The 26561-nt window shown below is 44.8% G+C and overlaps 1 protein-coding gene and 1 long non-coding RNA gene across 15 annotated transcripts in view; one reads left to right on the forward strand and one right to left on the reverse strand.

Annotated features, from left to right (window-relative positions):
• CLDN14 (claudin 14) overlaps positions 1-26561 on the reverse strand; it is a 59825-nt gene that overhangs the window by 31251 nt on the left and 2013 nt on the right. The window contains exons 1-3 of one of the 4 annotated variants that reach the window (XM_072806914.1): positions 17452-18283; positions 5666-5861; positions 3755-3892 (exon numbers count right to left, since the gene is read on the reverse strand). The gene's annotated coding sequence lies outside the window, so the exon portion shown is untranslated. Of the gene's footprint in view, positions 1-3754; positions 3893-5665; positions 5862-17451; positions 18287-26561 lie in introns of those variants that run through there. The other 3 variants (XM_072806917.1, XM_072806913.1, XM_072806915.1) reach the window with 3 other exon arrangements.
• LOC140621643 (uncharacterized) overlaps positions 2985-26561 on the forward strand; it is a 33180-nt gene continuing 9603 nt past the window's right edge. Inside the window, exons 1-9 of one of the 11 annotated variants that reach the window (XR_012021401.1) lie at positions 3023-3424; positions 4136-4232; positions 5067-5206; positions 6455-6607; positions 15748-15850; positions 16894-17761; positions 18095-18547; positions 20435-20584; positions 23278-24735. This is a non-coding gene — a long non-coding RNA (uncharacterized lncRNA). The other 10 variants (XR_012021397.1, XR_012021402.1, XR_012021403.1 and 7 more) reach the window with 10 other exon arrangements.

Genomic DNA, 26561 nt, shown 5'->3' on the forward strand with positions numbered 1-26561 from the left:
AAGTAGTCTTTCACCCCAAATAGCTTGGGAAGTACTGCAGAAAGCCCACCTTGAGCTGCAGAGGAGGGAACCCCAGGATGATGACCCTATTAAATACCTTAATAATTTCCTAGTGGACAACATAGGTCAAAAAGGGCTGAAGAACAGGTGCACCTTGATTCTGAAGCATAGGATGACTGGAAAGGTAAAAGAAAATCCTAACAACAGCATACCTCAGGGATCCCCAGCCTCTGAGCGCACAGCTGGCAGCTCACCCCAGAACCCCACCAGCTCTGCAAGGCTCAGAGACCCCTCACCATCACCCCTAAGCTGCTCCCCCCCTTGCCCAATGCACACACACAACAAATCGACCTTGGGATGAGAGGAACTCGGGGGGCCACAGTGAAAAGAAAATACAAAACCTCTCAGAATTGCTCAAATCTTATATATTCGGGTTCACAAGAGAAATGCAGAGAGAAATGCATAGACTTCTTCCTGGCTTGACCCAGCCTAAATCAGCTGGCTTTGATGGAAATGAGGCTTAAAGCAGCTTTTCCATGTATGGATGGTTTTCCATGTATGGATAACTGGGTTGGCAATTTTGCTTCTCTAAAAAAAAAAAAAAAAAAAAAAAAAGCCCTGTTGCATTATCATACCATTGGTGTCTTTTTTTAGAAAGCAAATTGGAATACCTATCAAAATGTGAATTGTGAATAGTCTTTAACCCAGCAGTTTGCCTGCTAGAAATTCATCCTACAGGTATCCTCTTACAGCAAGGAAAGGCACGCATAATACAATATCTAACACTCATTGGTTCTTTGTGTGAGGAATAAAACTAGATGAAACCAAAATGGCCTTCAATGAGAGTAGTTAGTCGATGGCACCCCACACAGTAGAAGAGAATACACCATTAAAAGGTTCAGTGTTCCTCTAGGTAGTCATGTGGAAAGAGTTCCAAGACCCAATTTAAAGTAAAGAAGCCAGTTGAGTACAATGGGTACAGTGTGATCATATTTGTGTAAAACAAGAAGCATATGCGTTTTGATCATGCAGAGAGCCCTTCTGGAAGCTGTATAAGAATCTGTTCACAGTGGTTACCTCTGGGAAGTGAAGCTAAGGGTCAAGACGAAAGAGAAGGACTTTTGTATCTGACATCACACACTACTGTTTTCTTTTTTAAGTAAAGAAAAGTATTAATGTAACGTAGAACAAGGTGCCTATTACAGAGAATCGAGAGCTATAAGAAAAGGCAGCAAATATCAGCCAAAGATATAACATGAAACAAGAAGTTGCACAAAAAGTCAATCATGCTGCAAAGGTCAAGAGACATCGACCAAGGGGAAAACACAACTCCTAGATCGCTGTCACCCATGGCTGGGGAATATTTTTAGTCACAGGCAATTATCAGCTGCAGGAGACCCTATAAAACCCAGTGGAACATGTGGCAGGGGATCTGAGACTTCCAGGGATCATGGTCATCACGAGGTAAAGGAGTCAAGAGACAACAGCCTTAGTATTTAATTACGCTGTGGACACAAAATGGGAGGAAAGGAGATTGGGGTTAGGTAGTTAAATAAAACAGGGTTGCCTGGCCCTGCTTCACAAACAGAGGGAGTATCTTGGCTACCCAAAGTGCTGTTAACTTCTACAAATGAGGCATACACATTTCCTGTTTAATTCTATCCTGCACAGTGCCAATTCACCGTGATACCACCGGTCTCAGAAATAACTTTCTTAAAAGGTGTATGTGATTACTCTATTTATATAGGTATATAGTCTCGACCAAGGAGAGTTGCGGAGGGAGGCTCCCTGTCCACCTGGGACCTTCAGCACAACACCCTGCACTACAAACCCTCGTGGCTAAAGAGCCTTTTCAGTGCTATGTGAAGCTGAGTGCGTTCCGCAACACACGCTGCTTACTCTGCTTTGGATTTTCTCTAGGCCACTTATCTCATATTCTAGGGAGCAGAGTTGACGCCTTGTTGCAGGTCAAGTGTGTTGAAGTGAGCATTCAGGAGGTGCCTCAAAGAGACCAAGGAAGAATATGATGCTGGGTGTCAAAACGCCAGTTTCCAGGCAGCGAGGGTTGCCTTCATGGAAATGGTGAACAGGACGCTGGGGGTGAAGATGAGAGAGAGACACACGGGACAGGATGGATTAAAGGTACTTTGCAATTGCAAGGAGCATCATAAGCAGCACTGCACCCCCGGGAGACAAGGCCCGCGGGCCGGAGAGGGGATGTCAAGGCAGAAGCCGGAATCAAGCTCATGATGCTCTGAGGAGCAAGTCTCTCCAGCTTCTACCCACCTGCTGTGTCACGGCCCATCTGATGCTATGATGGGGAGTTGGCGGGGCTGGCGGGGCAGGGTCAGGTGGGCACGCGGCCACCCCTCCCCATGCCCACCCCCAGCAACACCTGGGCGCTCAGGCCTCCCCCTGCATTTGGAAGGAGCCCACAAGTCCTGTTAGCCAGGGTGGACCAGCTGCACATCTGCCCCAGCCCCGAAAACATTAGCAGGAGCAGAGACAATAGTCTTTTGCAGAACGGCCCTCGGGGGAAGCAGCTGTGCTGGGGATGGGGAAGGATACTTGGATAGGGACCGCAGGGACGGGCCCCCACGGGTGCCCTCAATTGCAGGGGCTTTTGCTTTGCTCAGAGGGGGCTGCAGATCGGAGGCCAGAGATGAAGTCTCCGAGCGAGCGAGCGAGCAGAATGGAGAGGCTGAAGCTGCCCCCCCAAGGGCCCTTCTTCCTGCTGGGCCCTTCCTTTATTTATTCAGAGCACTCAGCCTTTCCGTTGAGTAAATACTGAACAAATACTGCAAAACCACCGTTTAAACAGTGTGGAATTATGAGCCTGTCTCCACCCGCACTGACCGCAGCGCTCCCGGGCCTGCGGGTGGGGATGGACGCGCGGGCGCCTGGCGAGGCGGGCACTTCCGGCGCCGCCATCTTGCCGGCGGTGCTCATGTGCCGAAGGAACCGGAAGCCGCGCTCAGACCGGAAGTCACGTGGCCAGCGTGACTTTGGCGTGAGGTAGGAGAAGGGCGGATGGCTGGGTAGGGAGCTTTTGCCTCGCGAGGTAGGAGCCGGGATGAGAGGGAGGTTTTTAGGCCCAGAGAAGGGGCGCTGTGGTGTGGTCTGAGGGTCTCCCGGGAAGGCGGGAAATATGCGGAGAGGCAGAGGCAGCGCTGCCTCTGTGACGACGCTGACGCGTTCTCTCACAACCGCGGAGCCCGGAGGTGGTTCCCTCGAGGGAAGCGGTAGGCGCCCCCGTAGAGGCCTTGGCTGTGGAGCGACACCTGAGGAAGTGTGTTCACCAGCCTCCTGCTCCCGCTGCCGCTGCCGGAGGGAGAGAGATTCAGGGCCCTGCGTGCATGCGACGTGCCTCCTCCCTGGGGGCTCGGCGGAGCCACCGACGATGACGTCAACACCCAGAACCCAGGTAAAGCCAGGGCTCGGTCGTGCTCCTCAGATGCGGTGGGCACAGCTCCCGCTCAGGTCCCCCGAGCACCGAGCACCACCACCACCGAGCACCACCACCACCGAGCACCGATTTTGTCCAGGACACTCTTCCCACCCCACACCAGCCAGACTGGAAAAACCGGAAAAGCAAAGGGAGCTGCCCTCAGAGGCAGCCGTGGCTATTTTCTTTCCTTGGGACCAGTTCAGTTTTAACTAGAAACTGGAATAATAATTACAATGATACATGTTTACAGGTTTTAACTAATTGATCCCTTGGAGTCCTCTTCTGGGGCGAAAGCATTCTACCCACCTCATACATCAGGAAAACAAGAGGCCATATGGTTGCGCTGGGCTGGGTGGTCGCTGGTGTCAGTAGGAGAGTGGAGACGTGGGTGTCAACAGTTCTTGACTTCTTGGCCCGTGTCCAGGCTGCTGGGCCTCGCAGCCCCTAGGAAGGGCAACACATTGAGGAATTGAGGTGGACCAGACCATAAACCATCAGGAGCGATTGGCTCTCGTTAGGGCCCCTGCCTGTGCCTGTTTCTCTTGGAAAGACAGGCGTGGAGAGGAGGACAGCGCGTTTCTTCAGGAGTGTTTTGCCCATCTTTAATTACCAGTTAAAACAAAAACATTCTGTAGAGAAAACCCTTACGTTGCTGTGAAGGTTTCATCTTTCCCTTTTGAATTCCAGGGTCTGCAGCCACATAATCTAATGTTGGCCTGAAAAAATATTTGTCTGCAGAAACACTCGCATGAGGTGTTGGGAAGACCAGCTCCAGGACACTGAGGTGGAGCCCCTACGGTAGCCCCCAGCCAGATCCCCTCAAATCAGGCCCTGACCTATTTATTCTAAATCCTCTTCACCCTTTGTAACAAGTGGTATCTAGAGCGTCTCCTGATCGTATCTTCTTTATCTGCCAGCAATAGTTTTCTCGACAAATTTAGGTGAGATGGTGGGTGTAGGTGAGGGGTGAAGGGCCACAAAGGTCTTCAATGATCATGACTGTTTCAAGGTCAGGGAGGTGGTAGAAACACAGGGAGGCAGGTTGGGGATTCTCCAACCCCGACAGATGAAGACACACACAGAGGCATGCAAGTCAGCAAAGAAATGTAGGCTGGATTCCCAGAGAGAGACAACTGCTTGTGTTTTTTATAAGTGAGCAGGAGGGTCAAGTACAATCCTTTCAGAGTGTAGCAAGGCCGATTACCAGCCCTATGTGGAAGCATAGCCTTGCCATCTCAATAGATTCTCCCTCTGAACCCATAATAGGCCTTTACTTAGTCTTGATCCCATGTTATCTGGTGGTGGTGTTGTCCAGTGTTTCATACATGAAATGCCCGATTTCCCCCAACCACTTGTAGGCTTTTGAGTAGTAGGGACCAGGGTTTTCATAATCAATATTAATTAAAATGACTGATCAAAAAGTTTTCCCTAGTGTATTATCAGCTGAGGGACATAAACTAATTTCAGTTTCATTCCTATTGCTTGATTTCCTTTCATCGTTCCAAGTTTCCTGTTAAGGCCCAAACTTTGAGAGTCTTCCCAATGCAAAGAGCACATCTGGGAGGCATGTGTTTCACTCTTTACTTTTTCACAATGGTAATTTTTTCGGCTACTACAGGAAGCTCGTGGATTCAGAAGTACAAGGAGCCCCACCAAGTCCTAAGATGATATCCATTGATGCTATCAGCAGGTCTGAATGCCAACATCTGCTTAAAGAATGACTGCCCTGAGAGGTTCATTTGATTGGTCTGTTTGCAGGTGATAACCTCATATTGAAGTAATTTTTCCCCACCAAAGGGTCTAGGACAGGTTCAGTTGTAATCTATTTTATGTAGTTGTGACTGTCTTAAGAAACCTGGAAAGGGTTATTAAGAGTGTATATCTAGGCAAATGGATAACTTTTCCAGCTCAACAGTCTGTGAACACCATTAGTAGCCCTTGAAATGGTTCTCCAGGAAGTGTGGGCTGTTAATAACTCTGCCCTGATGCTCCAATGTGAGCTGAACAATGAGATAATGTATAACTTTGCAAGTAGCCCAAGTGCTCTGAATTGACGACCTGTTCAGGGAGACTGAGATGTTGTGCCATCTTATACCCCCAGAAAGTGCTGCCAAAGGAACAGTGGACAATTATCAACTCTCCCTTGGTAGTAGATTGATTTGTCACTCTTGTTGGTAGACAAAAGAATGACAAACTGACAAACTATGATGCTTGTACCTTTACTGGTTCAGAGAAGGGCTCCTTGTCGGACCATCAGAAGTGCTAAGACAACTCATGTGGCAAGAGAGAGAATTATTCCATCAATAGAGAATTATTCCATCAATAGCTGTTAATTGACTTTCACTTTGTAGAAAATATAGTAAGTGCTTGGACGTAGAAAGAAAAATATGCCCTCAGGATGTTCATGCTCCAGCTAGGGAGATAAAGCACAAGATTGAAAAGCTACTTAAAATACAAGGCAATGGAATACCTACCCTTTGGGATAATAATTCAGTCATTACAATTAATGAAATGCATCTAGAAGTACTGAGGGCTAAGTGGGGAAAGGCCAGTAGCAGAACAAGATACCATCTATTTTAAAAATGAAAGGAAAGCACCTATGTGTGTATGAACATATGTTTATATGCAAATGCATAAAGGAGTTAGGAAGAGGACACACCAAAATAGACAGAAGTTCCTTCTGGGGAGGGAAACGGGATTGGGGGAGGGCAGTGAAAGACAATTTTCTTATTTCTCCTCCACATACTTCTGAATTGAGTAAATTATTTAGAACAAAAAATATATACTTCTCATGTAAAGAAGGAAAAGAGTGAAAGTATAACAGCAAGTACATGATAAACACCAAGGGGTGACCCCAAAGGTTAATGTGGTGGTCTTGTAAACTCTGCAACTGCCCCCCCCCACCCCTTCTCCTTGTCTTCAGAGTCCTGCTTTGCTCAGGAATGGGTGCATGTCTCCAGAGATACCTGAAAAAGACAAAATAATGGCGGTTCCATTCCTCTGCAGGGATTCCTTGAGCTTGATCATTTGATACAATCAGGGCCAGTGAGATTTAAAGAGATGCCTAGGAGGTTGCTGGTGAAGCTTCTCTGCTCTTGAAGAGAGGAGCAAAAAAGATAAAGCACTTCTTCCTTCTACTGGATATTGCAGCGCCTGGATGTGAGTATTGGCAGGTGGCAGCCACCTTGTGCCTTAGGGAGCTACCCCAGAGACCAAGCCAGACACTGAAAATGCTGGTAGAAAGATGGAGAAACCTGAGTCCTTGGAAACATTATTGAGCCACTGAATCAGCTGACCCAGAGCTGCTCTGCCTCAGGACTTCTGCTCCAGTGAGAGAACACATTTTTCTTGTTGTTGAGGTGGGATTATCAGTTACTTACAGCCCAGTGCAGCCTGATGGACATATCAGTCAGCAGGAGTCCTGTCTGAAACCTCAAGCCCCTTGGTCACATCTAGGGGACCTTTGGGTCCTCAGCACCATGGCTCCTGGGCACTAGAACATACTCCAGAATGGAGAAGGGGTCATGAACCCTTTGGCTGGGAGGAGACAGAGAGACACATTCCCCTGGCTTGTCAGTGTGTGAGCAGGGCTGCAAGTGTGAGGTGGGAGGATACCAGACAAGTAGATCCATGGTGTGTCCCTGGGGTGTTTGATACAAGTTCCTAACAGAGGCAGGAGTGGCACTTGGGAGGCCAAAAAGAGCCATCTCACCAAAGGGTGGGAGTGAGTGTGGGGTTGGGACAGTGGCTGCCCTGCACAGGACTGCAGCTTTGCAGAGCCTAGGCCAGGCAGCAGTGGGGTCAAGCAGGCTGGGCAGGGCTCACATCAGTGGACACTGGGGAAGAGGCAGGAAAGGGTGGGAGTTGGCTGACTGCAGGTGTTCCCAGAATCCCCCACAAATTTCCCTGGAAGTGATGATGATCTTGACTGGTTTGTAGAGGGGTCTACCTGCATTAAAACCCAGCGCCCAAACTGCTATTGACTTAAAATGTTTTAAACTAGGATAATTCCTTGCAGTGTATTGAGGCTGGGCCCCTGAAGGGAGGGCAGGGAAATGAAGTCTTACTTATTGTGGTTGCTTGAGAGACAGAGACAGAGAAAGAGAAGGATGATTTCTAGTCCTAAACACCCACCCGGGGGGTGGCTAGTTTCGACTTGGGCTCTGAACACCAGACCTGGAGGTATCTGTTTCTTTTCCCAGTCTCACCTCCAGCTTGAAATCAATCACCCTGCTCACTTCTTGGAGTGAAGTCAAGGAAGGCTTACTGTTAAATCACAAACTCTGAGGGGGGATGGTAAAAAAAACCCAGCCCCCTGCTTTCAGACTGCTCTGTGGAACTCTAAAATGACGTGACTGTGCCCCGGCAGCCCCAAAAGCTCAATGCCAATCTCATTAAAACATTTTCCCACTCCCCTCCTAGTAGGATAGCTATCATGTATATAATTATGTATATAATATATCTAAAGGAAAAAACCCAGTAACTGTTGCTGAGGATGTAGAGAAAGTGGAACCCTTGGGCATTACTGGGAGGGAATGCAAAGTGGTGCAGCCTCTTTGGAAAATGCCATGGAGATTCCTCAAAAAATTAAACATAGAATTACGATCATATGACCCAACGATTCCACTCCTAAATGTATACCCCCCAAATTGAAAGCAGGTATTCAGACAGACATTCGTATTCCCATGTTCACAGTAGCGTTATCCATAATAGCCAAAAGGTTGGAGCAACTCAGATATCCAAGGATGAATGAACGGATAAACAAAATCTGTATAAACACATACAATAGAACACTATTGAGTCTTTAAAAGGAATGAAGTTCTAATACATGGGAAAACCTCGAAACATTACGAGAACTGGGCCTCGAGGACGAACTGCATGATTCCACATATATGAGGCATTCAGAGGGGTCAAATTCATAGAGATAGAACATGAAATAGTGGCTGCCAGGAGCTGGAGAGGGAGGAGTAGGGAGTTAGTGTTTAATGGGGAAAGGGTTTCTGTTTGGTACAGTGAAAGAGTCCAGATAAAGATGGTGGTGATGGTTGCACAACAGTATGAATGTACTCAGTGTCACTGAATTCTGCACTTAAAAAAATGGTTAACATGGTAAATTTTATGTTACATATATTTTACTGCAATTTTAAAAATTAAAAGAATTCTAATAATTGAATAAAAACATCATCAGCATTCAGATACTTGAAAATATACTGATTATACATTGGGGACCATCTGTGTGTTAAATTGGGCTTCCTTCTTGCCTTCTCTTTGTGCCCTCTGGAATTAGGCTTCTCCCAGCATTTCTCTGAGGGAGTTCACATTTATTACAAATATGCCAGTGGTTAGGAAGTTTGTATCTCCTGCACTAATCTTTTAGAAATGCAGACTTAACTCTTCTCCACTCAGATAAAATTGTGGGAGCATAGCTGTGACCTGCTCTAGTCACAGCAGCAGAGCCAGTTGTATAAAAACACCTGTGATATGACAATCACAATATTATATCTGTCACGTATTTAAGTTTCTGATGCATCATATGTGGCTCTTATATTTATAAATAAGAATATCAACTACTATTAGGTATTGTTAGTGCTCTGCTTTGGAACAGAAACTCCTCTCTCTTCTTCCAAGCATTGGGCAGTTTAATCAAAGAGCATCTTAACAGCCATATGGAACTTTCCCTTGAGTATCATATTCATCAAACCCTACAAATGTTATCTATCCATTTGAACTCATAAAATAAAATTTTACTAATAGAATACTATGTTTCTTTCGAACGGGATTTCTATAAGATTTGAATTCCAAAGAGTTTCTGCTGAGAGAAAAGGTTTGAAAAGCACTGTATTTGCTTAAATCTCACTCGGTTCAATTTGATAAACATTCATGGAAGCCTTTGTTCAATTATTAGCTGAGCACACGATAAACTTGTGGGGGATGAAAAGTAAGAGAGTTCAATTCGAAATGCCTACAATATAGAAATGGTTTATATATTTTAAGTGGTTGGAAAGCTTCAATAGAATAATATTTCATGACACATGAAGAAATATATGGAATTCAAATTTTAGTGTCCACAAATAAAATTTTATTGGGACACAGTCACATTCATTCACTTTTGTATTGTCCTTGCTGGTTTTGTCCTGCCACTGCAGAATTGGTAGTTGTGACAGAGACTATGTCGTCCCAAAGCCTAAAATATTTACTGTCTGGTCCTTTACAGAACAAGTTTGCCAACTCCTGGATTAGACAATGACTATATCAAGTAAAGTCTGAATATCAGGACCTGAGAAGCCCACCAATAATCTTGATGTTGCTAGCATGGGGGAACTTTACTGCAGAGGCAGTAAATCTGGATCAGTGGTTCTCCAGCTTGGGTAGAACCAGACCCCCCCAATGAGATATCCAGAAGCATGTGGACACAACTTTTGTTATTATAATAATGGTGATACCATGGGTGTAATGTGGGCAGAGACTCCGGACTTTAAACACCCGACGGTGTAGGACAGACCTGCATAGAATTGTTCTACCCCTAAACATCCATGGCATATGCATTGGTAAACCAGATAGTCACTGTGATGGATAATCTTACGTGTTGACATGATTGGCCACAGTGACTGGATATTTGATCAAACGTTAGTCTTTGAACTTTGAGTAAAGCAGATTTATGCTACATAATATGGATGGGCCTCATCCAATTACTTGAAGGCTTTAATAGAATAAAATCTGACCTCCCTGAACAAGAAGGAATTTTACTTGCAGATGGGCACTGGATTCAAACTGTGCAACTCTTCAGAAAGTAAGATGTGGAAATCTGTTACATCTGTTCTCATCTCCTCCTGTCCTTCTTTACTACAACAGAAACCTTTTATCCAGACACCCTTTCCTGCTACCAGAGAAGGAAACCGGCTGATGTTGATGCCATTGGCCAGAGTGGCTTCTCCATTGCTTCCTACCACTCAGTTCGGAGCTTTCCCAAGAGAGAATTCACGGAGTACAGAGTCACAGGAGGACATGTGATTCAACGCAAGAGCCACAGACATCAGAGATAATGTTTCAGAATCCTGGAGCTGCTGTAACAATCACCACAAACTAAGTGGCTTAAACAATGGAAGTGTACTCTCACAGTGCTGGAGGCTGCAGGTCTGAAATCAAGGTGTTGGTAGGGCCATACTCCTTCTAAAGCCTCTCAGAGAGGGCCCATTCTTGCCTCTTCTGGGGCTTGTCATGCTCATCTGTAATCCCTGGCACTCCTTGGTTTGTAGACACAACACTCCACTCCGAGTCTGTCTTTATATGGCCATCTTCCCTCTGTGTGTCTGTGTGTTCAAATTTCCCTCTCCTTAAAAGGATGCCAGTCAATGGATTAATCCTAATCCTAATACTCAGTTATTACCTCATCTCAACTCCGTTACATCTGCAAAAAAAACCCTACTTTCAAATAAAGCCACATTCACAGCTATCAGGGGTTAAGATTTGAGCATCCTTGGGTGGGGGGGGCACAATTCCACCCACCACAGATGCAGACTCCATACTTCTATCAATCTACCAGAAGCCACAAAGACCCTACATAGAACATCTCTTTCTGAGGCCTGTGAAACCCCACCCTCCAGCAATTTGTGCATGAGAATAGAAAAGAAGTCATCCACTTTCATTAGACGCCTGGCAGAAGGGAGCTAGTAGCTAGCGTGCCCTCCTTTTACCTCTCCCCATGGAGCAGCCTCGCTGTTCTGCAGAGTGGCTCTCATGGGCCATGATGGAAGGCTGGGCACTGAAGCCTGGGCAGCTGCTCACTTAAATTCCTGAGTCACACAGAGCAAGCAGCCCGGAGTGACAGTGACGGGGGATGGCCAGACTTGCTCGAAAAGCTGTCATTTCAGAAAGGAAGGGAAAAAAATCCTTTTTTTTTTTTTTTAAATCGCTGAAAGTCAAAGATTTAAAAACTTGGCTATGACCATGAAATGTCTGAAGTAGAGCTGGTCTGTAAAGATAAGTCTCTTAAACCAGCAGGCATTCCAACAGGCCGTTGGCAGCAGCTGAGCTACCATTGGCTTGCTTGGGAGAAGCGTGGAATCACATGGCCCTTGCTGGTTCCGGAGCAGGGGCATAGAGAGGAGGAAGGAGAAAAAAGGTAGGGAGTGGATGGAAACATTTTCTAAAGGTGGTTTCGTCCTCTCCCGGGGCTTCCTGATGCTCAGGAGAGGAGAGTTTAGGGACCTGCCGAATATCTATCTAATACGGAAAAACAGCCTCAGACATACCATCTTGTAACTGGAGCCACACAAACCTCTACTTCTGAATGTTCCCATGGCAAAGACACAGATTTTCACAACATTCCAAGAAAATCCTGAAATTGAGTCCTGTAGATGGCTTGGAATTTTTTTGGCCAGGGAAATAATATTCCACGCATCAGAGGTGCATCTGTGTGGGCAGATGTCTTGCAACCAATGGAGAGAGCCCCAAAGCTGGTGGTCACTGCTGGGGGTGGGGGTTGGAATGCAGGCAGGAGAGCAAAGTGCCTCTGCTGCAGAGATACTGCTGGGCTGGGTGATGCCAGAGATGGGGAGCAACAGGGTAAGGATTCAGGAATGTATTTCTCTTCCCCATCCCCACTCCTTGCTTCTCAATGGAAATGGCAGCATTGTCATGATTTCCCAACTAAAAATCATGGAGAATATTTAGTGTCTTATGCATGAAGGCCAGTGGCCAGTATTATGCCCGTAGGCATTGGAATTTTATATCAACAGCAAAATCTCATCTAAAAAAAAACTCGTATATCAAATCATTATAGGAAATTTATTCATGTCATAACTTTAAAAATAAAGACCTGGTCCTCCCAGCAGAATCTTTGCACCCCTCATTATGGATTAAACTGATGCCCAAACTGAGAAAGTGGCAGGCTCACTGGCACCTATGCTTATTATAAAATCCATCTTCTTTTCATGTCCAATATAATCAAGGCAGCCACACCCCACACTCAGCCAATCTGGCCTTTCTTTCCCCAATTCCAGACCCCACTTTATGTGAGAATATATATAATCACCCTGGTGGGCTTGGAGCCTGTCTTGAAATAAAACATCAGAACCACAGGGGAGAGACTCAAACCCAAATTGTGCATCCTGACTTGGCACACATATCCTTCCTTGTCTTCACTTGTTAATTTGGGGAGGCACTGAGAGCTCCCCAGGATGGGCGAGGGTTTTGCAAACATTCCTGCCCCAAGCCCTGCAAAGGCCTGACGACCAGAGCCCAGAGCTCTCCTGGCTCCTACCCTAGCCCCTCTGGAGACAGAAGGACAGCCCTGCCCATTCAGGCTGCCTCCATTCTCACAAACTCCATGCAACAGCATCTGGAGGACAATGTGATATATGGCGTCTTTTCAGAGAACAGGATGCAGATGCGCGGGGGAGGGTAACCCGAGAACAGTGCAAGAAGATGCTTCTGTCCCCGGAGTTCAACGCATAAATTACAAACCACAATTTCAAATTGGAAGGGAAGTATTGACATTTCTCTCTTTCCCAAACTTTGGCCTTTGTGCTCAAGGTAAGTTCAAGAGGAGTGAAGCTTTTACCAGAGACAACTTCTTCCCATCCTGTGTCAATCATCTGCTGGGTCCTCCACAAGCAGTGTGTCTGTCTTAGTGACAAGGTCATGCACTGTGCCCCCACTGCCCTGACACTGGCCAGCCACAGAAACCTCCCATCCAAGTACTAACCAGGCCCAACCCCACTTAGCCTCTGAGATTAGACTAGATCGGGTGCGTTCAGGGTGGCATAGCCGTAGACCAGCCATGGAAACCTAGTGTTGATGCATGGTCTTTTCTGGGAGCAGAAGGAATTTGGTAAGGGAAGGGGAGAGGTTGAGATGGTAGGCACAGAGGGAGGCGGACATCCATATCATTACAGATACATAGCCTGAGACCAGCCAGGGCATTCAGCTGGACCATTCCCATTCTGTCCAGAAACACTCACTGTCCTGAATGGACACTGTTCTTAGCCCATGCTTCTACCCTCCTGGCTACAGGGAGCAGGGAATATGAGCTTGAATATACCCAGAAGTCTCAGAGACAGAGGGCTACAGGCTCTGTCACCCTTTGTGTGTATTTGTCTCTCTAATTGTACAGAACAAACAGACCGCTTCAAAGGGGTTGGTTTCCTGCCCATCATGTCATGGCTGTCCCAGGTTCTAGAAAACACTGATCCTTCTCTTGAAATTTCATTTGGATACAAATAAATGGGGTGCGTGTGTGACAAATGGGACAGGCTAAATTGTTGAGATGATCTCTATTCACCTAAACTTTTGCAAACAAGTAATTGCACTCAGGCCTTAAACTCTGGATTTGGGAATTTTCCCACTTAGGTGGAAAGTGGATTAGGCCCCATCCTATATGACTGACAATGGAGCAGTAACGTTACAGAATGAGGAGACACGTGACCTCAGTGCCAGGCCTGACTGCCCTCTACAAGCACAAGGAACTCTCTTGTAGATTCATCTCCTGCAGCAGGGTGGGTGGCTGGCCACGTCAATCTGCCCTGAATTTTAACCTGCATGAGGGAAACAGGGAGTCAGTTACACTGAAAAATTAGGCTCCCCTCCCTGCAGACGAGGCTTCACATAACCCTGGTGGACCTTCTCATGACCCAGGAGAATGGTCAGTATGGGTGCCATGCGATAGCCAGGATTATATATCCAGACACTGTTGGACGTGGGCCCACTAAGGCAAATGCAGCCATTTGGTGTTCAAATGTTACATTCAGACACAGCCACTTTCCAGTAGGACCAGCAGGCACTTGTTAGGAGAAACAGGGCCCATGTAGATATGTCCTGCCCTTTGCCCTCAGCACCAGGCCATGGTATACAGTGGTACTGGCACTGGGACCAGGGTGAGTGAGGGTCCAGAGATGCACATCTTTTCTCAGGTCATTCTGGGTGCAGGCTGGGATGCAATGCACAGATGCAAAGTGCTTTCTGCTTGGCCCTCCCTCCACTACTGGGCCACTGTGACTCTCACCTTCGGAATTCTGGGCTCTTTGAGAGCCTCTCTTCTGATGCCCATGGAAGCTGCTCTGTGGACCTTTACACAGCTGAGGAGACCCTCCACCTGCACGCAGATGCTCTGTGAAATATGCCAGCCAATTACGTCCCATGGAGAATAAAGGCAGGGTTGGCCAGACCACTCAACAATCAATTACACATTGACTTCCTAGTCAAGGCCCAATCCTGTGACCTCAAGAGAAATATAAGACAGAGACCCTATGTTCAAGAAAGTGTAGTTATGCATGGAGCCAGAACTGAAGAGCACAGAATGAGAAGATGTCAGTCTGCTGGAATGTGTGGAAGGAGGTGAACCGTGTGCTGTGTCTTGAGAGATGAAGTCTTTGAGGCTAACAGTAGGGAGAACGAGAAGGTTCTGTGCTGGGGAGCACCATCGTGATTAGGGAGGGAGCAAGAGGATGGTGAGAAGCCCGCAGGCCAAGATAGGGAATGCCGGTGACCACAGAGGAAACTGCATGGGGCTGGAGGGATCAGGGAGCCCTGGCTAAGGGGAGCTTTGGAAACTGGGCAGAGGCTTCACATGGTGACTTTCTGACCAGGGGAATGAAGGGTGGCCACACGTGAGATGTTTGGAGCAAGATGCCCTCTTGCATGAGGTGAAGCACTGTGGATAAGATCTGACCCACCAGCTACACTGCTGTCCTGCATGTGGAAGGTCAGACTTTCAAAATGGTGCTGAGAAGCCATAGGTACCATCACTTGCCTTATGGAGGATTGTCTGCTGCTAAAGGGTTATTGCATCTTTAAAACATGAGCTGGAGCCCCTCGCCTGGCACACTACACTTCCACTGTGGGCTCCCAAAGCATGGCCTCTGGGCCAGAGGGAAGCATATCACGAGGGGAAAAGTTACCTGTATTTTGGCCAATTCAGCCTCTCCCTTCTGACCTTTTCTCCATCAGTGCGTCCTTCTCCTCAGGCACCCAAAAGCCTTATATTCTTTCCCTCTTCCCAGAATAATAGATTTCAGAGTTGGAAGGAACTTACAGAAGGATCACCTAGTCCATGGGTCAGTAAACATTTACTGTAATGGGCCAGACAGTAAATATTTTAGGTTTTGCTGGCCATCTAGTCTCTGTCACAACTGTTCAACTCTGCTGTTATAGTGTGAAAGTAGCCATGACAAAGAGGAAGTGAATGGCATGGTTGTGTCCCCATAAAGCTTTATTTATAAAAACAGGCAGAGGGCCAGGTATGGCCCATAGATCATGGTTTGTCAATCCCTGACCTAGTGTTTGGCATTTTCATTTTACAGATGGTTAAGCTGAACCCAGAGGAATGAACTGACTCAACCAAAGACTCAGAGAACTGAGAGTCAGTCCAGTAGGACCTGTTGGGATGTTTGTGTTTTCGCTGAGGTAGAGAAAATAAAAAACAGATCGACTTTTTTTTTTAATGTATTCATTCAAATAAACTAACATCCTGCCAGGCAACTACCAGCTCTTCACACTCATGAGGTTGGCTCGGGCAATAATACCTGAGACAAATTTCCCTCCAGTTTAATGATAACTAACCTTCCATCACCTGCTGAGTGGCACCATCCATTTTGCTACTAAGGTCTGCCATCTGTTGTGTGTGAGAATCTCAGCAGAGACAGGCCCCTTCTCTGTATGGCGGGGCCAATATGCCTACTCCTGAGATGGGATTTTAATGGGTGAAACCTCAGCTCTGAGGACCACTGGAGAAGCGCTGGTTTCCCCAGAGTTTTGGTCATGCACCCAATAAGAGCCTCCCGCTATTGTCACTGTCAACAATAAGAACTGTGCATTCCAAATAAGAAGAAAGCAACACTTTAAAGGGGAAAAGTGGGGATCCATGGCACAAATGGACCAACACCATTAACTGTCCTTCCTTTTGGATGTGATAATTTCATATTTTTGGACCACCCTGTCAGCATGTCAGATTTAAAATATTACACGTGGAATAATGAAAAATTGCCAACATCTCACCACCATCTTTTGATTAATGGGTAGTTCCTCAGAGATTGATCAGTTTGTTTGATTTTGTTACCCGGAGTGACTGATGGCTATTTTAAAAAATACTTAGCTTTAGAGTTACCCTACATGAGATAATTTTCATATGCCTTGTGTAGCCCCGTCTAGAATAATTGGACTTTATTGCCTTCCTTCCATGCATGAACTGAGGTTCCCTGGAGAAGCAAAACAGATTCAGACTTTGTTGCTTTAATATTTCCACGTAGATCAGCTGCTGTATTCATAGAGCGGCTTTGGCCAGATGGCCAGCCAGCCTTGTAGTGACATTTCCCATTTCCCGTCCATTACTCACCAATGGAAAATAATGTGATGTGAATTCCCCATTTTGGGTAATATGTGGTTATAGCCTTGTTGTACCTGCACTAAAGATAAATGACTTATCATGCAATAATTTCTTAACTCTCTAGGGAGAAAATAGGAAAAACAACAGTTCACCGAGTTTGGCAGGAAAAGGAACCATCAATGTTAAGGCATTCACAGGACAACTACATATAATTGCCTAATTTTTATTTTTTGTTGTTTATTTTCTGTTACTTAGAGGGAAAGAAAAGCTTGTTTTTTCTGCTTCAGATATTTAAGCTCAGGTTTGAGAAGGGGACTTCAGACACCCGGTTTCAGTCCATGACTTAGGATGTCCTTTTTCCAAACACTAGTATGATGCAGAGCTGGGGTGATGAAAATTAATGGAAAAGAGTCCAATTGGATCATCCGGACTGACTCAAACACACTGAATCCTTGTTCAACGTTGTTTTAGAATTTTTATTTTTAAAATATTAGTTATCACTCCCCAATGTTTGACACAATGTTGTCATCCTTGGTTTTTAACTTTTCTGTTTGATCTCACCCTTGAAGTTAATTTTTTAAACTAACACTCCTTTTAATTATTGTCAAAGATGAGTAAGTAATAATTATAACATTATCAATAAAGTATGTTCAATTAAAGCTAATGTTTCTTCAACCCTTACCATGTGCCAGGCAGTGTGGTAAGAGTATGCCCCACTTAAATCACTTCTTTGAGCCAGGTGTCCTTTGGGACAGGTACTGTTATCATCATCCATTTCCAGGGAGGACAGGTGAGACTGGGGAGGTGTAATAGCTTTCCCAGGTCCCACAGTCTAGGTGGGATTTGAACCCACATATCTGATTTCAAGCTTCTAACCTCTCTGCTCCGGGGAAGCCAAAGTGCTAGGCAACTCTTCTTTCTGGAACAGAAAAGAGTTGCTAGGCAACTCTTTCTTTCTGGAACATTCCAATCTCTCTTGTCTTTGAAAGAAGGTAACTCAGCTACTTCCCAGTTTCTGCTCTCCTTGCTGAGCTGTGGGTCTCTTCCTGTCTGATTCTCACAGGAGGGCAGCACTATGGAGCTGGGCTGAGGTCCTTTCCCCATGAATCAATCCCGTAGAGTGTGGGTCCATTGAGCTGTCCCATCCATATAGGGGCATCTGTTCTTGTCCTAAAGATGGGTGATTTGCTGGGCTCCAGGCTGGCTACTGGCAAATCAGTTTTGCTCAATGAAATAATTTGCATGTTTGCAGCAGAAGGTTCTGGAAGCTGCAGAAGGGTCTGAAATGGCTTCCTTCCTCCTCCTCTCCCTCCTCTATACCACAGACAGAATCTGTTACAGAGTGAGCTGCAACCTTGCCGTGGCCCTCCATCCACCGAGCCCAAGAAGAATGCAAGCCAGGCTGTACCCGACAGTGTTCAGCCATAGAACTTAAACAAAGAAGGTCACCTGCCTGTGAGTTTACCCCGTTAGTAACTCAAGCCTTTTATAAACTCATTTGTATTCATCCAGACAGCTGTTTTGGCTAGAAAGAAATGCTTCCTCCTCACTAGAATTACAAATAATTTGAGCAGAAAGCTACAAGCAAGACATATTAATCATGTTTGAAAGGATGTATCTTTTTATACAAAGGGTTTGCTTCAATCAAAAAAAAAAAAATCCAAACAGAACAAAACAAAACTTCCCTTGAACTGTACTTATATTTACCAGCAATTTCTAACACAGAGAGAACGCACAGCTTGCTTTATTTCTTAATGTAATCCCCACCTCCCCTGCAGGTGAGAAATCCAATTCTTATCCCATTTATGTGCCCTTCTAATCACAGTCTGCCTTGGAAACCTGTGTGAGGTTCAGAGGAATGAACCGCTATGGAAATTTTTCTATGTTTTCATCTTTTATTTGTATTTGTTAGTCTAAAAAATTATCATTACCCAACAAATAAATGTATCAAGGAAATGGTTTATACAGAGCAAAGTCCTAACATACAGTTAGTACATTATGTTAACGTCAAGTTTGCGTGCCTACTAAATCTGTCCCTCTCCCAAGGATCCCACAAAATAGATACCTGAGTGGCCAACTCGCAGAGAGGTGGGTTTTAATAGGACTATTAAAAAGGTTGGCATTTCCATGATTGGTTTATGCTTCACCCTCCATCTCAGTTAAAGATTAAGTCTCTGCATCACAGACTATTGCTCAAAGGCAGGTTTGGAAGGGATGTGGAGTATTTTCTTTATTAAAAAAAAAAAAACACAAACCCTCATAGATAGAGTTAGGTTTATTTTTAACAGGAACAGATGCACTGTGGGAAGCTGGTTTGCAGATTCCTTTTCATTCACAGACTGTGCTCTGCAAACAAAAAAGCAGCCTTGAGTCTTCCTAATGAAAAAGTGTCCTGAGGGAAGCTCTGGGGCAATCACCCCCTACACGGGGGTCCCAGCTACAGGCTGCTCTACAGCAAAGCTGCCTTATGTCTGCCTTCATTTTTGTGCAGTAATTTCTTCTGACAAGCTCCTTTGCCCTACCTCAAGCAGGCCAGCCACGCTTTACTGAGCACCTATGATGTGCCAGACATTGAACATGGGTGCGGAGTAGATCAATAAACATAGACATAGTCCCCATCTTCACAGAGAGAGTCTGGTAGAAGAGATAACTGTAGAAAACATACTAGGTTAGGGTTAGGTTAATTATATTTATAATTAAGGGAAGGCCATATGATCAAAAAGATGTAAATGAGGGGTGCCTGGGAGGCTCATCTGACTCTTGGTTTTGGCTTAGGTGGTGATCTCAGGGTTATAGGATGAGCTTGTGGGCCCCCATGCTCAGTGCAGAGTCTGCTTGAGAATCTTTCCCTCTCTCTTCCCCTCTACTCCTCCCCCTGCTCTCACTGCCCCCCACCCCACTCCGGGCATGGAGGATGGCTGATAGGGGTCTGCAGAATAAACAGCTAGAAAGGAGGCGATATTTCAAACAGAGGGAGTAGTGGAGGAGGTTATGCTTTAGATGTACCTGGTGGAGGCAAAGAGGCCCAGAGGAGGGAGGCCAGAAACAAATCTTCCAATAACCCAATACAGAAATAAGGGGTACATCCCTATAAGTGAACAGAAAGATCTCCAAGACAGACTGTTGACCAAGAAAACAAGATATGAAAAAGTAACATTTTTAAAAAACCACTAAAAACAATATATTATTATTATCTACATATATTATATTTTATTTAAATATATATTTTAGGGCTATATAGGAATGGGTACTGGTAAATGCATTTTTAAAGGTCTGTATTATATATATTTCCCAAACCAACTATAGTCTCTAGGAGGGGCAGGAGGGTGTTAATTGGGGGTGAGGGACAGGGTGGCCTTCAGTGTTTTTTTTTTCCTGTAATGTGGACTTTTTCTTTAATTAAGGAAAATATATTCTGTATTACAAATGTAATAGAATATATATATACATTAAATGTAACTAATAATCTATTTACTTTTCATTATAACCCATGGCACTTAAGAATATTGCAATATGTCTGACTACATCTAGGTTTGGGATTTCAAAGTCAAATGGATGCTGGAGAAACAGAATTCCTGATCCATAAAACCTAAAGTTCACCAGGTCCAATTCCCTTATTTTACAAATGAGGAAATGTGGGTTTCTCATGGTCTTTTTGTTTATAGGCACAGGAAGAAGTACGTAAAATAATTCATGGAGAAGTCATTGTTGCCTTTGGGTTTTCCTGGCAGCTATGAAAACTACATTAAAATGCTTTAAAAAAAAATCATATGCCCAACCGCAAAAGCCATTTTCTCTGCAAAGAGGATGCTCTGGTACGTACTTGAGCGTAACACACTAGCAGTTGGGTTAGGAGTCAAGTTCTGCCCAGGAGCCACCACGTGATCTTGACATAAGCCAACCTCAGTGTCCCCATCCTAGTACTGGGGATTTTCTGAGCCCTCAGGAAATACTATTACTTCACACAAAGGGAGGGGGAGGACTTACACCTGTGAGGACAGAATGCTAGCCTTAAAAAATGTGCTCTGAATTTATTCCTAGAGCAAGGCTCTAACCTAGTCTCACAAGAGCTCTGATACAAAAGCTTGTTTGCGGGAGTTGTGAAACAGAAGGATAGTATGGGCGTCTCTGGAGAATATGGTGAGAGAGAGAGAGAAATCAGTATTTTGACTAAAGAAAATATTTAAGTTCTGATCGGAAATATATTTGCAGAGAAATAAGAAAAGGACTTTTCCCCCCTTAAATATTCACAGCTGGCTCTCTGACCGTATAAAGTTACTATGCTACCAAATGACTCAACTTGCAACATCTGTATTGGTGATTGACATAATGTATTAAGGGCTATCTAACCCTGCGAGTCACGACACCCCTGTTTGATTAAGGTTTATTTTACTAGCACCAAGAGACTCACACATTTAACATCTGTGGTGCTGCTCCTGAAATTCCAAGCCATAAAACAAGGAAATTCAGCGTGGTCTGAAATTCCAGAGCATAGCAACCAACTGTACAGAAAATACATTCAGGGGGCTGGTCGGAAATCGAGCAGGGCTTAGCTCAGGCGGGACGGCACATCTGGCTGCACCTTCCCTCAGCAAGTGTGGGAAGGAAGAACTGGGGGCGCCAGAGTCCAGCTGGACAGAGAGGGATGGGGCTAGTCAGCCTGGGGAAGGGTCTGTCCTCCTGCCAGTGCAGTTCATCTCTTAGTACCAGATCATTGAGACGGGACACTCCCCACTTGACCCTCCTGTGCTGCGGCTGTGTTTTGAGATGCTCATAGTTTGTAACTGTGGGTTCAGCTTTGTATTCAGCATGGGAAGGAGTTAAGCAAAAGTGAGCTTCAGCTGTCTCTGGGCTATTGCAGATTTTATTAAAGATTTTATTTGAGAGAGAAAGCACAAGTAGGAAGAAGGGCAGAGGGACAAGCAGGCTCCCTGCTGATCCGGGAGCTTGAATTGGGGCTCAATCCCAGGACCCTGAGATCACGACCTGAGCAGAAGTCAGACACTTAACCAACTGAGCCATCCAGGCACCCCACAGAGCCTTTAAAAATGATGGTTATTTGTATGTTGTACCAACGTGGGAAAATACCGACGGTCAGCCTAAACCAGAGACAAAGACAAACCTTGGGCAGCAACAATGCTACGGTAATAAATTGACGAGACCTGACATTCATCTGCAGCCCAGGGCTAGAGCCGAACACAGAAAAACAGCAAGAGTTCAGTTTACTGGGGTACAGTGATTCTTTTAAAGAAAAAAAGTCTATTAATGGAAATGAAAATTTTTTTTATTACATTAATGGAAGTTACACTAATGGAAATTAATCCTTTTAAAGACATAATCCCTGCTTTTTAGGAATCCTAGAGTCCTGGGGGGGAGATGTGGGGGCTCCATATGAAAAAACACAAGGTCAACCCTGAAGAGTTATGAGAGAAGCACAGGACAAGTCCCATGGGAGCTGGAGCAAGATCACGAATTTCAAAGCTCTTTGACAAGTACAGGATGATAAAAACATATGGCTTCCGGACAGCTTGCAGTACCACATCTTCCAATGGGGCTGATACCCAGAAGTCCTGCAAGTTACTCTTTCACATGAGTATCCAGTGTGCCTTGGGTGCAAATGCACTGGAGAGAGGCCGGGGTGGCTGAGTCACCAGAGCACTATCCCACCTTGTCGGTACACAGACTCCTTTGCAGGCACATCTGCCCGCCACCCCACGCCAGGAGCAAGCAGCCTCCAGTGTGCCTACCACCACCACCTTGTGCTCCATTTTCACAATGCCACCCAGCTCTGGGTTCTCATGCTACAGCCCATGTCCTCCCACCTCCCCCAACACTTGCATTTTAATAACATGACACAACTTTAGATGAGCTGGCTGTGTCTTTCCCAGCCACAACCAGAGGAAATATCATCACCTTCCCCTCCAGCAATGGCAAAACCGAACCCTCGCAAGCCAGGAAGGGGAGCAGCAAGCCCTGATCTTATTGTATAATTACAGCCACAGGAGTGTGATTTATGTAGGATGAAAAGGAGTCATAAAACAATAGATTTTGTCCAAAAACAGAACAGTGGTTTGTTAAACTGCAGTACGTCCATCCGATGGAAAAATCATTTCTTTTAAAAAACGATTTTGTAAAGGCCATGCAGTAATGGAAAAAAGCACATGATACACAATTAAGTGAGAAAAGGTACTGTGCAAGAATGCATACAAATTATGCTTATAAATATGAAAAATATTTTAAAGACTGGAAAGGAATATGAATATAGGTAGGTGCATATAGTATATGTCTAAATATAAGTACACAGATAATCGCAAGTTTTACTGCAGAAGGGAATAAATAGGTCTAATGACAGAGAATGAGGGCTCGTGGAAAATCTATATGAGCAAGTGGCTTAGTTCATTTTCAGGAGTGGTGAGATCATGGGGGATTCTTTTCTCTATTGCCCTTAATTTCTGTGACATCTTACATAATAAATGCAATTAAAACTTGTGTTTTGGTTTTCTGGCAGACACTTTCCAAAGTTTAAATGCTCATACTAAACTGGGTGGTTTCAAGGGGTATGCTTTGCTGCTAACCCACCCTGGTGGCCTGGCTGGAGGTGGAGGCAAGACACAGCAGTGCCAGACAATTCCTCCTCATGGAGAATGGAAATCCATGCTCATTCTTATATCTTCTCTAAGGGTTTTCCAGAGGAAGGGGAAAAGCAGCATGGCTGTGCCATTCTGAGCTTGGGTTCTACACTTATGCAGACAGAAAAAAAAAATTATCAGAAAATCTTGGTAGAGGGACGCCTGGGTGGCTCAGTGGTTAAGCATTTGCCTTCAGGTCAGGTGGTGATCCCAGGGTCCTGGTGTCAAGTGCTGCATCAGGCTTCTCTCAGGGAGCCTGCTTCTCCCTCTGCCTGTGTCTCTGCCTCTCTCTATGTGTCTCTCATGAATAAAATAAATAAAATATTTTTTTTAAAAAGGAAACCGGGGATCCCTGGGTGGCTCAGCGGTTTAGTGCCTGCCTTCGGCCCAGGATGTGGTCCTGGAACCCAGGATGGAGTCCCACATCAGGCTCCCTGTGATGTGCTTCTCCCTCTGCCTGTGTCTCTGCCTCTCTGTGTGTGTGTGTCTCTCATGAATTAATAAATAAAATCTTAAAAAATAAAAAAAAGGAAATCTTGGTATAGCTTGCAAGTTTTCAGCTGTGGTCAACTTTGTACAGAGGTGATGGGACAGGAATGGGGGCAGAGAGGGGCTGGACTGCCAGTCTCAGGAGCCCACGCCTCAGGTTCTCTCAGCTTCATGTCTGGGGCCAGCCTTGCACTAGCTCTATGTCTACCTCCCAGGTCCAGTGGGGACTTGCCTCCTCCTGAGGACCTGGCCAGGTGAGGCCAGCAACAACAGCAGGAGGAGGACAAGACTCAAGGCCAGGTGGTCTATTGTCTATCGATCCTCAGGGTGTGCCACTTCTCTGCTTGCATCAGAAAATCAACTGACCTAGACTGGACTCATTAAAACAAACAAACAAACAAACAAACAAAAAACAACCTCACCAGATTACATTTTAATGTTGCATCCTTGGTATTGACCTTGTATACACAGAAACAGCTCAATGAAGAATGTTCCCGAATCACTGATGAAGCTGTTAAAGATGCTACTCATTATTTTGTTTGATGTCATTTGTCTAATGCTCCATAGGACAAATTATTTTTGCAATCTAGTGTGGGTAAAGCTCATATTTCCTGAAGATGATTTTCTTTTTTTTCAACATTTTTGCTTTGGCAGCCAGAAAACTCACCTTCAAATCTCATGTTAAGTTATAGTAACCACATTAATATGTGTTTATGGTATATTTGCCCACTGCATCCCATCTGCCATCCTCCTACATGGTAAAAAAAATTTTCTTTTATTCGACAGGTTTCCTATTCTATTGTAAACTGCCTTAAATTCTTTTTAGGTGTAGACAGTTTATAAATAAACCCACACAGTACCGTATCTTGAGGAAATTGATCGTTGGCAGAGGCACAGTTTCATATACTAAAGCAAGGCTGTTAACACTACTTAACCAAAGCAAATCCAGAGCTAGGACAAATCCGAAACACAGGACTTTATATCAGACAACTGGATTGGACAATTCAAAAGTCAAAACCATAACAAAAAGGCTGAGAGATTGTTCTAGATTAAAAGAGATAAAATGACACAACGACCAACATGTTGACCTTAAACTGGATTTTGGTTCAAGAGAAATAAAAACAAAACTCTGTATAAAAGAAATTTTGATGCATTAGGAAAATTTTGAACATCGACTGGATGATAGATGATATTAAAGTTAATTTTAATAGGTCTACCAATGATACTGTGGATATACAGGAGAATGTCCTTGGAAGAATTAAATATTGCGAAGTTTCATGATTGTTTACTATTAAATAGATAAGCAAAACAAAGCACATATGTGTGTATATACACATATATATTATATTCATGCAAAGAGAAAGCAAATAGGGCAAAATGTAAATGATTGCTAGATCAAGGGGACAGTCTCCAGTTGTTTATCATGGTATTCTTTGATTTTTGATGTGTGTTTGAAAATTTTCACAGTAGGTTGGGCAGAGTTATACAAAAATCAAACACTTAGACTATAGATCCAAAGATATATTAAACCTGATGGCAAATCATTTTCTGGAATCCCAGCTGTACCCCAAGCTTAAATGGTTGGGGCAAATGTTAATGGGGTTCAAGGAACACTCATAAAAACTTAGCAAGAAAGAAAGCAACCACTGCTACTGTTTTACCACTGTCACATCTTGAAGGATGGGTCATGAAGCAGCATGGCAGGAAGGGACAGGATTTTGGAGGGTGGTGGTGCCTGATGGTTGTTACAGGTAGAAAAGAGACTGCCACATTCCCTCCATGCTCTGTGCACCAACTCACTTGGTCCGCTAGATTTGGCTGCCTCTCAGCCGTCCAACAAGACATGCATCAGAACTAGGAGGCTGTGGTTCCAAATGAAGCCACCTCTATTAAAAATCTATTTATTTCCACAGTCTTCATGGACAGGTTCATTATCCACATGTCACCTAGTCAATACCAAGACATTATAGGACCACCTCCTATAACCGTGGAGATGCTCACACCCAAACGTAGAAATAAAAGCAGCAGGAAGCCCTGTCACCTGATCACCAGCACCACTCTGAAGGTTGAGAATATTCCAGTCTCATCCCTACCAGTTCCACCCACCAAACAGAACATGCTTCTTAATTGTGCCTGACCAGTGAAGCTATGACCCAAGCTTCTATCCGTGGATTCGGGGCCTCCCATCTTATTCTGACTCACTCCAAACTGTTGGCTAGAGAGTCTCTGTTGCCACTGATGTCAATTTAAGGGATGCTGAGAATGAGCTTCAATTCATTTATTCAATCTTTCAAGGACAGTTAATGAGCACCTACTATGTTCCAGGCACTGTGCTAGACAAGAACTTATGTTTGTGAATAAATCAGACAAGGGTCTTGCGTTCATGGTGTCTAAGGTCTAGTGGGAGGCACAAATAATTAAACTAGCAGACAAATATCTGTGTGTTTATACACATACATATAAATATACCTAAATACAAATTGCTTTGTTCTTGAAAGAAAACAGAGTACTGTTGACTGGTGGTAGACCCTGGGCAGCATCACCCTCTGAAATACTATACCTTTTGTGCCATGAACAGGTGTGGGGCAGGGGTTAAAGAGAGCCTTTGAGGAAGCACTAGGGATCAAGGGCTAGAGGAGAGAAGAGAGTCAGTGTGGCGACAGGTAGGGAAGAG

This window comes from Canis lupus, chromosome 30, assembly GCF_048164855.1.
Source record: "Canis lupus baileyi chromosome 30, mCanLup2.hap1, whole genome shotgun sequence".
NCBI classification, from domain to species: Eukaryota; Metazoa; Chordata; class Mammalia; order Carnivora; family Canidae; genus Canis; species Canis lupus.